Consider the following 15,403-nt stretch of genomic DNA (forward strand, 5'->3'; position numbering starts at 1 on the left):
GAATGGAAACTGCTGCTCACTCTATTTTTTAATTTCTCTTGGCTCTTGATAGTGTCAGGCACATAAACTAGTCAATTAATAAATACTTGTTTAAATTTTAGTTTGTTGAATTAGGAAAATTTGCCAGTGGGAGCAGCTGATAGGGGATTTCATGATATAGCAAAATGTAGTGTTATAATTGAAGATCCTAGGAGAATTAAGCTAGTAATATGAAATTTAGAGCAACTTTTCTTGTTTTATCTTTTTAGAGCTATTCAGAAATTTAAGATATGTATTGCCTCCCCTCCCACCATCATATTTTATTGATGTGCAACCAAGGCTTAATTATGTAAGATGACTTCCCAGAGTCAAAAATATATTTATCACAGAGTTGAACATAGAACCTACTGTACTTTATAAAATTTGATATGTAAGGTATTATTGACATCTCCATTGTTCTTATATTACATATAAATCTTAATAAAAACGTTGGTTTTGTCCTCTTGTTTAAATATAATATAATAACATATAATAAATCTATATATAATATAAAATCTAGACTATTTTGGCGATTCTTGCTTGTTTCCATTTCTTTTCTTTCTTTAGAAAAATGTGCTATTCTTTATATTTTTATCTTCAGTTGAATCAGAAGCAAAACAAAAATTATATTCTAGTTGCTATAGTTTGAGTGTGTACCTCCAAAAGTTCATGTGTTGGAAACTTAATCCCCAATGCAACAGTGTTGGGAGGTGGGACCTAAGAAGAGGTGATTGGGTCATTAGGGCAGAAACTTGTGAATGGATTAATGTCGTTATCATGGGAGTGGGTTAGTTAACATGGGAGTGGGTTGTTATCAAGTGAGTAAGGCCCCTAGTGTACTTGCTTCCATCCTTGGCCATGGGATGACCCTTGCCAGATGCTGGAGTCATGCTCTTGGACTTCTGAGCCCTCCAGAACCACAAATGTCAAATAAACATCTATTTCTTTATAAATGATCCAGTTTGTGGTATTCTGTTATAGCATCAGAAAATAGAGTAAGATGCCAGCAGTTCTTTTTTCTTCTGAAAGAAACTCTTGAGTGTTATGTGGGAAAAAATGCTTGATTATTTCGCTTTATTTACTTCATGTTCTTTAGTTCTCCCTTCTTCCTTTCTTTACAATGAAGAGGTTAAATTAGAAGTATTTCAATTCTTGTGCCCTTATCATATTAGAGTAAAATATATAAATTTCCATGATTTATAAAAATAATTGTTATTGCAATTAAAACAAAGGAGATCTTCTTAATTGACTTCATATAAAATAGATATATCTTTTGAAAAGAGTGAAAAGTTGATAATCTTTTTTGATTAGAGATGTTTTTCTCCTCTAATTTTTCACTTCATATTATAATTAAAGAATTCTCAACTACTTTTTATCTTTAAATAATTTCTTTCCTATTGGTGCCTTTTCAATTCTGAGAATAACCAGCATGAAATGTTTTAGCTATTTATTTTAAGTTATAACTGTATTTTAAATCCAAAGTCCATTTATAATTTGATAGAATTAACAGTCATTTCTCACATGCCAAATTATGACATTGAATTCATTCTTCTTATTATAATTTAGTACTAATCTGAGTTTGTAAGGATAAACTATTGTACTCATGCCCAAATGTTTCTTTTTCCTTCCTGCAGCTAGACTATTAAATAAAAGTGAAAATTGTCATATTTACTGACTATATCGTCGAACATTCAGCTTCATTTGATCATTCACAGTACACATAGAATTTTATCAATGCCACCTACAATCATTATCTTTATGTGAAACTTATGAGAAAGAAGATAAAAATGGTCCTTTGTAGAAAGAGTATCAGAGAAAACAAAGTAAAAAGAATGAATCTCTATTAGGCATCAATGTAGCAATTTTCATGTCATTTTCTTTATGACTAAGTCACAGTGTCATCACAGTTTGACCAACAGCTTGGCATTTAATTGCTGTGAGAATTAAAACCTAAGCCATCAATATAGTGAATGGTTAAGGATGTCTATCTGAATTCCTACCTCCTCTGTTTAAATTAAACTCAACAACTAATTGTTAGTGCAAGCTTAAGCAAGTTGCTTAGACGTGGTAATTCTTATTTTCCTGATTCATAGAGTGTCAATCATAATATCATATATATTAGTAGTGTTTGTGGCTATTAATAAAGTTTTCATACTTATGAGAATTCAATTACGATGTTTTGTGAAAATATTTGGTATGTGTGGAGCACAGTGGACACATGCTATTATTATAATTCTAATAGTTAAACTGATTTACCAACTATGTACACATAAGCCAGGATTAATACTGGGTCATAGATAATATAGAGAAATATATACGTCACAGAAAATACTGTACTGTGCATCATAGAAAGTATAGTAGGAGGAAAGAGAGAGAGAGAAAAGAAACAAAGATAAGAGAGGAACAGTCTCCACAATTTAAGAAACAATTTTTATATTTTTCCCTGTTCTTCAAAAGTCTGAAAACATTGTTACAGTGAAAATATAAAAAAATAAGTATTTCTAGCATGATATTATGTAAGAATTTAAGATGAGATTTGATCAGAAAAATATTCTCAAACTGGGAAAAAATGGGCTAGAGAACGGATCTTGTTGTGAAAGCATTTATACTTTAAGACACAGACTTGGATTATAGTTCTAGAATTCTTCAGCAAACATTTGTGTGACACTGAATAGGTCACTTTTCTGAAACTTAGTTTACTTCTGTATAAGTAAGTTAAGCAGAAGTAGCAGTTTTCAACACATGTTCTATAAAAGTTTTGTTTCTTGGTCAGGCAAGTATGGTAAATGCTGCATTCCATATCTCTCTCTCTGAAATTCCCCTAAGTGCCTGAAATCATTAAGGCCTCTACTAGTCCTATAGTAAAGACATGCAGTTCATTTTGACTTGCCCAGTTTTTACAAGTATATTTGACCATGGGATTATTTTCATAAACGTATTGTAGTTTATTCCAGTCATTGGAATAAACTTTGTAAAAACTTGACTAGGGGGATAGTTGATTTCTTCCACATTTAGGAATCTATTTCATAAACTTTTTTTGATGATAAGGAAATTGCTTATTAACTCTGTTAGAAAACCTGATCAAGTAACCTCTTCTGATTCCTCTGAGGGTAATGACTAAGGGCAAGAGAAACTTGAGCTATTAATTTCTTTTCTTTTTTTTCCTTTTTTTTTCTAGATTGGGGACAGCACAAGGTCTGAGACATGAACATATATTAGAAGGGACTGTCTCCAAGATCCCTTAAGCAACCAATACAAGCAACAGGCTGCATACACTACCAAGGAGGCTGCTGTTTGCAGCCTTTGCACAGAGCTATTAATTTCTTCTAAATGTTTGAGGCACAAGGAATGCAGAAAGAAAATTAAATTTGATTTACTAATGCAAAAGAAGGTATTTTTAATGTTTGTTCAGTGACACAGCATAATTTTAGAAGACCATAAATGCTTGAGTGTATATATATCATAATAAACAATCAATAATAAATAAGGAACGACTGAATTTCTAAATCTGTAGTTCTTAATTAGTTCTACTTTCTATTCTCCTTTCAAGGAAATGAAATATAGCTAGTGTTTTTCTAGTAAAGATTAATAAATAAAATAAAAGTACAAAAATAAAGTTTCTCAGAGAATTGTTAACATTTATTGAAGACAGGAAATACATTTGTTGGAGTAAAATTAAGTCATTTTCTACTTCTACTTGCATAAACCATTATGTAGGTTATACGGGCTATAATTGGTCCTGTGACTGGCCTCAAAGATGTATATTGCATGGAATTATCTACTGATTGAAGGTCATGTTTTGAGTATTAACCATGATACTCATGGATGAAATAAATCACCTAAGTAATGACCATTCTTCCTGAGGGCTGAGATCCAGACCTCACTGGACAGAGTGTGGCTGTGGCTGCCTGGATGGTGAAGTTGTTGAGGTGCTGTGCTGGCAAAACTTGCTAAAAATCTGCCTTTTGGAGTGCTGGAGGATGCAGTTCACAGAAATGTCCCGCACCTCTGAGGTCACTTGCAAGCTAACTAAGGAAGTTAGGGGAGAGTTACCTGGGTGGTGTTTTACTAGAGGCACTTCCTGAAAAGCTACCTGAACATTACTAGAGGAAACTGCTGGCTACCAATTACGATGTCCCATGTACCTGTCAGTGGTGTGAAAGTCCTTGCTAACGTCCCAGAAAGGAATTTCAGGACCCACATGAAACTGAGTGATAGTGGCAAGTTTATTGAGTGAAAAGGGGCAGGCTTAGAAAAAAAGGCTGTGAAGAAATGAAACTACACTCTCAAAGAGAGCAGGCAGGCTTCAAAAGAGCAACTGCCTTAAAGTCTGAGTGATTGCTGTTTTTCTTAAAATTTTCTGAAGTTAAAGAAGGCTAGGCGATTGGTGTTCATTCTGCCCAATCACAGACTTCTGTTTAGGTCCTTCTTTGGTCTGTTCCTGTCAGCTATCTTGGTTCTTACCCATAGTTCCCCCATTTTTTCTACAAGTGTGGGGGGTCAAAACTGCAATGCTAATTTATTATAATTATGTTATGATGAGGGAAAGTTTACTAGAGGTGACTTGAGTCTCACACCGGCACATGCGTCAACGCTGGGAAATCCTTGGCGTTTACAGTGGTTCTTTTTTTCTACTCTGGTTAACCATGGATCCGGCTGTTGGCTCTAGCTCTTGACTAACTTCTCTCTTTCCTCTTCCCTTGCTCACGCCTAACTGACTACCTACTTTAACATGCCGTGCATGAGCCAAGCATTGAAGAAGCTGTTCGCTGCAAGAGCACAACTGAATACCATGTGTGGCAGGGAGTTGGTGTTAGAAAGATCACCTGTTGCAAAGAGCCTGGTGAGGGAGCGCTGGAATGAGGAGAACTCATCTTCCTGCAGTGTCTCTCCAATGCCCTCTAATGACAAAGCTTATCATGCCAGCTGGCAAATGGGAAATACTCAGAGTCCAACTCCATTTTTTGGAGCAGGGAATGAGGAATGAATTTGGAGCTAAAAGGCTATAGGAATTTGGTGAGTATACTTATTAAAATGTTGGCAGGTATAGTTCTTGAATTAAATGTGTGTGTGTATGTTTGTGTAAGTTAAGCCTTATTTTAGAATTTATTCTGGAAATCTTTCTGAAGTTTATAGGATCGATTACATTGAAATCTCACTCAGGAAGGGTATTGAGTAGTGTTGCAGGTCGGATTCTATAATGGCCCCCAAGATTCCTGTTCCTTGAGTACTCACTCTATAGAATCCCCTTCTGCTGAGTGCAGGCAGAACCTAAGAATATGATTGGATCACAGTCTTGCGACTCCTGTGATTAGATTACTAATCATTTGACTTTGAGAGAATCAAAAGGGAGATCATCTTGACTGGGACTAACCTGATCAGCTAGGTGAGTCCTTAGGGGAAAAAAATAAAGCCTCATAGAGCTGCTGTTTAGTAAGTGTGGGGTGAGGCAAGAACACATTACAAAACTCATCATCAGATGGTGTACATTAGAATCAGTGTTCTGTAGAGTTGTGGGAAAGTTAAACATTAAGAGACCTGAACAATCAGGTCAGGTGGATTCACCTGAAGGTGAATGGGAATTTAGAAGGTGAGTGTTTTCTGCTGTACTATCATGAAGATAAGTGTTTTAAGGTATTTTTCAGAAACAGTAAAGTAGGACTAATAGACTAAGGTTATAATTTAATATTTATAAGCATAATGACCTGGAAATCTGGGGCAACAATTTCCTGTTATGTTAATTATTTTTTACATAAAACAGGAATTTTATTAAAAGGGGGAATAACCATTTGCTACCTGGTAAGGTTTGGGGGGAAGGACAAAGTATTTTGAAAGGGTATCAGAGCAGAGCTTCCCACAGCAGAAGTTACAAGCACAGCTTCTGCTTCATTACGCTAGAGTTACATAGTCTGTCAAGACTTCAGGGGCTGTACTGTCTCCTTTCTGCTCATTGAGCCAGCCCTTCTTACCAAGTGTTCACTGGGTAGATAAATAAAAGTAGATCAGAGAGAGGGGGAGAATCAAAAGTATAGTACAAAATGATTTTAGAGCCAGTTGTATCTGGGTCAGAACCAGATATGGCCAGTCCGGAAAGAAAATTGTTAAGCCCCATGTATGAGTCCAATTAGCATGTGTTTTATAAATTATTAAAATTTAACACTCATTAACCTTCTTCCCATGGGTCCCTTTTAACTTAGTAAGTGAAAAAAAAATTTTGAAATCACAGCAACAAAATTTTATGATAAAAGAAGCCTTAGAGATTATATAATCCTGTTCTTCCCTTTGACTCCTATTTTATAAATGAGGGAACTAAATCCCAGCAAGGTTAAGTGTCTAACCTTAATTCACACAGATATTTATTTATAGAGGAGATCCAATATCAAGGGAAAAAAAGAAGTTTTTCCTGCTTTTTTATGCAATATCTGATCTTTGATTCATTGCACAGATAAACTGAAATGAAATTATTTTTATAATATTATTTGGTAAATGCCATTTTCTACATGACATTTTTAAGAATTATTAACAACGGCAACAAAATCATAGTTAGAGACATAGTATATCATTAATTGTATTCCACTAGCTCCATAAGTTTTGGCAGTTAATGTTTTTGTATTTATATTCTTAAGCTACTCTTTTATGTTTTGAGGAATAAATCTTGAAACTCTCATATAAAGAACTAGAAACAAATATTATGTACATGAAAAATAAAACTAGGAATTACAGCTTTTTGTTTCACTGATAAAAGATGTTATGAGGCTCTTCTGTGACAATTTTATTCATACATGTTGTAAGTTCTCTGCAATGGAATTGCTTTTGGATTGAGTCAAATCTAGCTATATAATAGTCATATAAGGAAGTGGTGACTTTAAAAAGGAGAAAAGATTTAAATAGGCCCCAGTGCTCATAATTCTAATATGCTTGGAAATCAGTCAACACTATGACCTCTACAATTCCAGCTAATTTATTGAAAAGAGGAATAGAGGTGAGTCACTAGTGACAATATTGAGAGAGAGTTCACTGCTTCCTTCTACTTGTTGGCGTTTGATCAAATTCTTCCTTGCTCACTGTTATAGACTGAATATTCTCATCCTACCCCCTGAAATTCAGATGTTGAAGCTTTAACTCCCAATGTGATAATATTTGGAGATTGGACTTTTGGGAGGTAATTTATGTTAAATTGGGTCATAAGGGTGGGGCATCTGTGGCCTTATAAAAAGAGAGAGACAGAGACAAAAAGAGAAACAGAGACAGAGAGAGAGTTTGTGTGTGTGTGTGTGTGTGTGTGCACGTGCGCACATGCACACATCTGGGAAAGGCCATGTAAGACACAGCAAGAAGGTGGCCACCTGCAAGCAAGTAAGAGAGCCCGTTCAAGAAATTGATCATGCATGGCACCCTGATCTTGAACTTGTAGACTCGAGAATTGTGAGAAAATAAATTTCTATTGTTTGAGCCACATAGTCAATGGTATTTTGTTATGCTAGCCCAAGCTAAGATACTCACTATACAAGGGCAATTATGTATTGGTCAATACCATTAATATTGATTGCATAAGGAACAATTAAGCAAATTAATGATAGGACTTAAGAATGATGATGAGATATTTGAATAGGAAAAAATAACATTTGCAAGAGAAGGAAAAAAAAACTAGAGTCAGAAAGAAAAGTGAACAGTAAAGGTAAATGAGAATGGGCCTCTTCTGAGTGATAAAAATGGGTGATCTAAATGTTTTGGGGAAGAGTTTGTATCTTTGTAGAGAATATTGAAAGTGGCAGAGATACTGATGGAATATTTTATTATGCATTAAGAATATTCTTGTCTTCTTTGGAGAATTAAGTAACTAAGTAGTATTTTAAAATTCAGATGAATAGTATTTGAATCAACCAATACAATGTAAAGACTGAGCCATAAGGAGTCCCCAAATTTGGGTTGTAATGTACTTTTATTTAATTCTTGCTGTAGTCTTATAAGATGCATTTAGTCATTGCATTTTTTAGTTAAGAAAATTAGACCTTAGGGAGATTAGGCAAATGTCTAAGCTTTCACAGTTGTAAGCAGAAATTAGACCCATGTCTAATTTCAAAGCCTGTACTCTTCATTATACTACATGCATGGACAATTTGTAAACATGGAAAAAAACTGAAATATATGAAGACTGAGTCAACTGAGATTATAAAAATCTAAACCAGAAGTTTTGACTTAATACAAGTACCCTTTCTCAGGTATCTATTACTATTAAGAGGGAATCAACTCTTTTCTTTACTAAAATTATGAATTTATAGACTGTCCATGCTATGGGAGACCTTATATGCCTATAGAAAAATTTGTATACAATTTAAAAGGGATTTAACTTATATAATTTAACAAGGTATTTGACTTTTTTTTTTTCTTACGAATGTTCACTCCTTTATTTAATTAGACTCTAAAATGGAGGTACATGCTTGGTATACAAATTTTAAGTAGAGAAGTGTATTTATTAAATGAAAAATGTAAACTGCATCCCATGCCTTCTTTCCACTCCCAGTTCAAGTCCTTGGAAGTAAATCACCTTGCATCTCTGTTCATTTATCTGAGCCTCAATTTCCCAGGGTATTAGAATCAGCTGTAACTAAGGGTTCATCATATTCTCATTATCCCATTGTTTCTGTAATTCTAAAGCCGAAATTGATATTTGTGGCACATGTACAATCCAGAGTATTTTGATTTATATCTTTTGATGTAATATTTATATTAGATCTGAAATTATCAGGATGCACAAGTGAGAGTACTATCAATCATGGTCCCTGGATCTATAAAAATAAAAATGTGTCTTGAGGCAGCCCTAGTTAATCCTGAAGTGAAGTAGTTAGGAGAATCCCTCCCATGTAGATAATAATATAAAATGAAAACAAAACATATGTACATATATAATCTAAATATTGTATGTACATTTACATATATATGTGTGTCCTTATGTTTTAATTTTTTTAAAGATTAAAAGTGACCAAAACCTACTTGGTAGAAATTGGAGACATGTTTACCCTTGAAAGACTCAACTGAAACAGTTGAAAGACCTTTGGGCTTTCTTTCCAGGGATTGATTTCCAATCACCATAGCTACAGTAATAGATAAGATAATATAAATACAGTAATAGATAAGATAAAAGATAATCACATCTTTTAGGGCTACAGTTGGTGCAGTGCACAGTTCAGGGTTGGCAGGATTGATAGAAATTTATGGGAAATTGTAGAAAGGGAGAGGCTCACAGATGGGGTGAGAACTAAGATATGAATATGATCTCTGCCAAATCCCCTGATGTATGCTTTAACTTTGTATGTGGGTGGGAATCCAGAGGCTTGGTGAATAGGAGATACAAACCTGAGAGGAACCCACCCTTGAAAGACAGAACTTGCCAGTGCACAGCCTGGCGGTGCAAGGTGCAAGTGCATGGTGCAAGGCTCAGCCATATATACTTAAGGTGACAGAAAGCTGAAGACTTACTGGCCTGAGATGGCAGTAGACAGCTCAAGACTAGCAGAACAGTTAGAAATTTAACTGAAGACTCCAGTAACAGAAGAATTACAGAGTAAACTCCTAAATTTGTATATAAGCTTTTCCAAAATCCTTGACTGATCCACATGGGCTAAAGCTGATTCTAACATGTATAAGGAAATATAAAGGACTTAGAATGAAAAAGGAACTTTTGGGAAAAAAAAAAAGCTGTAGCACTTATGCTACTGATTAAGCAAAAGTAATAAAGACAGTGTGATATTGATTTAATGGAATATAATGGAAAGTCTGGAAATATGTGGTCAATTAATTTTGACAAAGGCTTGAAGGTAATCAGAAGGGAAACAATTGTCTTTAGAAGGAATAACATCAAAACAATTATATTTTCATACACAAAAATAAATCTTGACCTTTGCCTCACACCATACACAAATACTAACTCAAAATGGATCATAGCTGTAAATGTAGAAGCTAATACATAAAACCTTAAAAATTCTGGAAGAAAATGTCGAGAAGACTCTTTCAGACATCAGCTTAGGCAAAGAATTTATGAAGAAGACCCCAAAGCAATTACAGCAGCAACATAAATAAACAAATGAGACTTGAACAAATTAAAACTCTTCTGCACAGCCAATCAAACTATCATTAGAGTGAATAGACAACCTACAGAATGGGAGAAGATATTTGCTTTCTACATATCTGATAAAGGACTGATAACAAGAATCTATATGGAACTTAAGAAAATCAACAAGAAAAAAATGAAACAACCTGATCAGTAAATGGGCAAAGGACATGAACAGAAACTTTTCTAAAGAAGACAGAATAATAATGGCCAGCAAACATATAAAAAAGTGCTCAACATCTCTAATCATTAGGGGAATGCAAATCAAAACTATAATGAGATATCACCTAAGTCCAGTGAGAATGATCCTTATCAAAAAGTCCCCAAACGTCAAGCGCTGACATGGAGGTGGAGAGACTGGAACACTCTGACACTGCTGTTGGGACTGAAAATTAGTACATTCCCTGTGGAAAGTAATTTGGAGATTTCTCAAAGAGCTAAAAACAGAACTACCATTTGATCCAGCAATCCCACTACTAGACATCTATCCAAAGAAAGAAAAAACGTTCTATAATAAAGATATCTGCACTCGAATGTTTATAGCAGCATAATTCACAATTGCAAAGATGTGGAAATAACCCAAGTGCCCATCAACACATGAGTGAATTAATAAAATGTAGTATATGTATACCATGGAGTACCATTCAACTGCAAAAAACAATGGTGATCTAGCACCTCTCATATTATCCTGGATGGAGAATCAGCCCATCCTTCGAAGTAAGGTATCGCAAGGATGGAAAAACTTGCACCACATGTACTTGCCATCGTATTGGTACTAACAGGCTAACACTAAGGTGTTCACATGGTAGTAATATTCATTGGGTGCCAGTCAGGGGTGGGGTTTGGGGGTAAACCCACAACTAATGGAAGCAGAACGCACTGTATGTGGGAGGGACACGCTTGTAGCCCTGGCTTGGGCAGGGCAAACACATTATATGTAACCAAAATGTTTGTACTCCTATAAAATCCTGAATAAATAAAAAAAATACAAAATAAAAACTAATACAATAAAACAAAGAAAGCATTAGGCACTTTGGACTAAGCAAAGATTTCTAAGATAGGGTCACAAAAAGTACAAACAATGAAAGAACTGGTAAGTTGAATTGAATTCCATTAATAATTGAAAAGGTAAGCCACAGATTGAGATAAAAGATTTATAAAACATATGTGTAATGAAGGAATACACTTAGAATATATCAATATTTATTAAAATTTAATAATGTGAGAAACCACTGTATTGAAAAGAAGCACAAAAGATTTGAACATTTTATAGATGAGTATATATTTTCATGGCACAAAAGCACATAAAAACATCATTAGTCATCAGGGAAATTTTAAATAATACCACAATGAAATACCACATTGTACCCATTGAGTGGCTAAAATTGAAAAGCCCATCAGTATCAAGTATCAGCCAGTATATAAAATCACTGGAATGCTCACACATTACTGGTAAGAATGTAAAATGCTATGCTTTGGAAAACAGTTGGTGATATCTCATAAAGTTAAATGTGCACTTTATAATCTAGCAGTTACACTTCTATGTATTTATCAATAAATATCAAAACTAATGTATCCAGAAAGACTTGAACAGGAGTATTCTCAGCAGCTTTACTCATATGAGCCCCAAACTGGAAATTCAAATGTGCAAGAACAAAGTGAATGAAGACAATGTGATATATCTATATATATAATGCTATTGAGAAATAGAAAGGAATACACAACTGATATGATCAAAAACATGAATTAATCTCTGAAGTATTATGTAGAATAAAAAATCCAGGTACTAAAACCACATACCACACAATTAATTTATATAACATTCTGGAAAAGACAAGCAAACTGAATGTGACAGTGAACAGCTCAGTGGATACCTGGGGAAAGAATAGGTGGGAATTTATTGCAAAGGGGCAAGCAAGGAATGTAGAGTTATAGAACTATTCTCTAAATTGATTTTGATTGTGGTTAATTGGGTGTGTGTGTGTATATGTGTGTGTGTGTGTGTGTGTGTGAAAACTCATTAAACTAAACAAATAGGTTCATTTTATTATATATAATTTAGACCTCTATAAAGTTGATTAAATAAAGACAAATGTATCCCAAAGGAAGATAAAATATACAATTTACTGTATTTATGTCATTGATTTGTTGCTTTTACATGTTGGTAAAATTTGGTATATATCTAGAAAGCACATGAATGCATAAAATTGTAAAAGGAACTTCTGTTACAACTTCTTCTGCAGGAAAAGAATGTATAGTGCTAGATCTCACTTTAGTTCAAGTTACTCATATATAAATATAGATATGAACAGATCTAGAAATAGAAGTATGAATTATGGGTTGTTTTACTCAGTCAGAGAAGATGGTTAAAAAATGAAGAGCTTAATTGAAAGCTAGTAGATACATGCCACGCTATAGTGCTCCAAGGGTAATCTAAGCAGTTCTTAAGTTTAATACTCAATTAACTCTCACACTACTCCTGGCAGGAATTATGAACTCAATTTAAGGGAAAATGAAAGGGAAAGACAAATGAACTTCCCAGCTGCCCAAGGCTTTACTAGTGTCCGCTAGATCTTGGAATACTTAATTCTGCTGGGACCTTTTGACTTAGTGCTGGTTGCAAAAGTATTAAGGATATTAAGCAAATAATTTGAAGAAGTAGATAATAAGAAGTAGATTCTCCTATTGAAAAAAGAAAAAAAAAAAGCCCTGATTCATTATACTTCTAGAAAGCTAAGTTTCATTTAAAAAATAGTATTCTGATCACAAAAGTCTTTTAAAAATAGCATATAATAGAGTATCTGAGTTTGAAGAAGTAGAACATAGAGTAATCAGTAGCTTCAAAGGAACAATTTAAGGAGTGCATCTAATTATTTTTGAGCTCTTGTAGAATTTAGAGAACAAGAGATACACTCAGAAGTGTAGGTTGAAATTAGAGAGGACTGATGGACCGGAGTGGCTGTTTGCCTGTTAGCTTGCCTTCTTCTCACACTCAGAAGCCAATTTAGAACCAAGTCCACTGGATTCTATCTGTTGGCAGTAACATCAGAGAAGCATGTTTGGAGAAGATTCTGATAATTATCTCTGTTTCTTGCAAAGGAAACATTGTGTTATTGGTCCCTCACTGTAGTTCAGGCAATGCCAGCCATGCCAATATTGTCCATTTTTGGAACAAGTGTATGGAGGAAAATCCAAGCTAAATACGCTCTTCTAGGGGACTGTCTTTTCTAGAGCAGACTTAATGACTTCCAGGTGCTTCTAGAACATACAGATTTACTTCAGTGTTCTTTGCATTGATATCAACTGTATTCGTTTTCTATTGCTACTGTAATAAATCATCACAAGCTTAGTGGTGATTAAAATAACACAATTAATTATCTTATAGTTCTGGAGCTCTCTGATTCACTATGTTCCCATATAAACATAGGATAATTAACAAATATTTATTGATGCCCTACTATGTGCTTAACATTATGTTAAACAGTCTAGTAAACAAAACAGATAAACACTCCTTCCCTTGTGGAGTTTATCTTCTAGCTGTTTACATTTTTAGTAGTTAAATCAAAATTCTGGTATACTCTGCATTCCCTAGTAGAAGAAAAACAAGACACACTTGAGGTTTTCATGAGACTGTATTACTTGTGGTTGTTTATGTGTTTCCAGTTCTAAAAATTCTACTTAGATGTAGAAGTGTTGGTTCTTTTGTTTTTTAAATAAATTTAAAGCGGAATATGAATGATGGATAAAAATAACCCTGAAGTTTAGTGTAGAATCATAAAAATAGATGCACTGTAAATTTCAGAATACTAACCTTTGCTTTCCTACTGATTCCATTATTAAAAACAAATTAAAAAAAAATAAAAACGCATTGTATTACTCTGGTGTTGAGTCAGTGGTAGAGGGAAGTGGGTAAAGAGTAATGAGTGTGTACTGCACAGGAAATAGGGTCAAGACCTCAGGGTGTGGGTACAGGATTTGGGCCTGAAGCAGTCTGAGAGGAGGATTTGGGTAGTAGCAGCTGTAGGACTCTCCCTTGCTGCTTTGACTCTTGCTTTATTCCCAATAATGAAACATTTCTTGCCACAGGCTTGATACAGAGTTGTGAAACTGGGAAGTTTTTATATGGAATTGACACTTATTACATAAGTCCTGACATAGATTTTAGCCTCACCATTTTCTAAACATGTTTAAAACAAACATTAGGTATATTTCTCTTTTTCTTTTCTTTTTTTATTTTATTTTATTTATTTTTATTTCAGCATAATATGGGGGTACACATGTTAAGGTTACGTACATTGCTATTGCCTTCCCTCCCCCCTCGAGTCAGAGCTTCAATCGTGTCCAATTCCCTGACACTTCACATTGCACTTATAATGTATATATATAAACCCATCCCCTCCCCCCAACCTGCCCAACACCCAATAAATGCTACTTTTTTTTTTAACATTTTGGTTAGATTTTATAACTTTGCCTTTACCTAGTAAAAGTTGGAGGTATGGCCTTCCCCTCCACACTGTTCGCTACATCCCTCAGATGTGGGTCTTTCCCCCCATCCCCCCGAATCTCTGGTGAGCACCACCACCCTTTGAGCACCATATTGATAATCAGTCAGTACCAATGTGATGGCGAATTACATGTGGAGCCCATTTTCCTGATCTCGTGTTGCCTCACTTTGGATAATGGGTTTAAGCTCAATCCAGAATAGAATAAGCGGTGCTAGCTCACTGTCGCTTCTTAGAATTGAGTAATATTCCATTGTAAATATATATCTTCAAGACAATTGGTGCTTATAGCTATATTTATTAATGAATTTCTAACTTTATGAAATTTCTTTCTTCGACAGTAAGGAAAGTTCTAGTACCAAAAATTCACAAGGTTCTGAAAAATTGCAAAGTATTTTAACTGCAAATTATGCAGCTTTTAAAAATATGAAGTGACATATGAGGTACATGTCTAGGGAAGTAGTCACATCACAGGGAGTGTGTAATATTCACCTGCCACCCCATTTTCTTTTATTTCATTCTTGCATTCACCAGACCTTTATGGAGATTCTATCATCTATATACTTCTGAATACTTTCTAGGCATATAAAGATAAAAACAACAACAACAAATTATTTCAGCTGTTCCACTGTAGTTGTTGGGCATTGCTTATACAACATCACATTAACAAGACAATAATTATACATTTCCACTCATTGACATCTTAGATATTATCATGGCTACCCACTTAAAACAGAAGTAATTTAAGAAGATCATTCATGGTTTTAAGTTC

The 15,403-nt window shown here is 34.5% G+C and overlaps 1 non-coding gene across 1 annotated transcript; it reads right to left on the bottom strand.

Moving 5' to 3' along the window:
- Positions 1 to 3,241: 3,241 nt before the first annotated feature.
- LOC142875803 (small nucleolar RNA SNORA70) lies at positions 3,242 to 3,372 on the bottom strand. The gene has a single exon (XR_012923088.1). It is a non-coding gene; the product is annotated as a small nucleolar RNA SNORA70 (small nucleolar RNA).
- Between the last annotated feature and the right edge of the window lie 12,031 nt (positions 3,373 to 15,403).

The sequence above is a fragment of the Microcebus murinus genome, chromosome 14 (genome assembly GCF_040939455.1).
Source record: "Microcebus murinus isolate Inina chromosome 14, M.murinus_Inina_mat1.0, whole genome shotgun sequence".
Lineage (NCBI taxonomy): Eukaryota > Metazoa > Chordata > Mammalia > Primates > Cheirogaleidae > Microcebus > Microcebus murinus.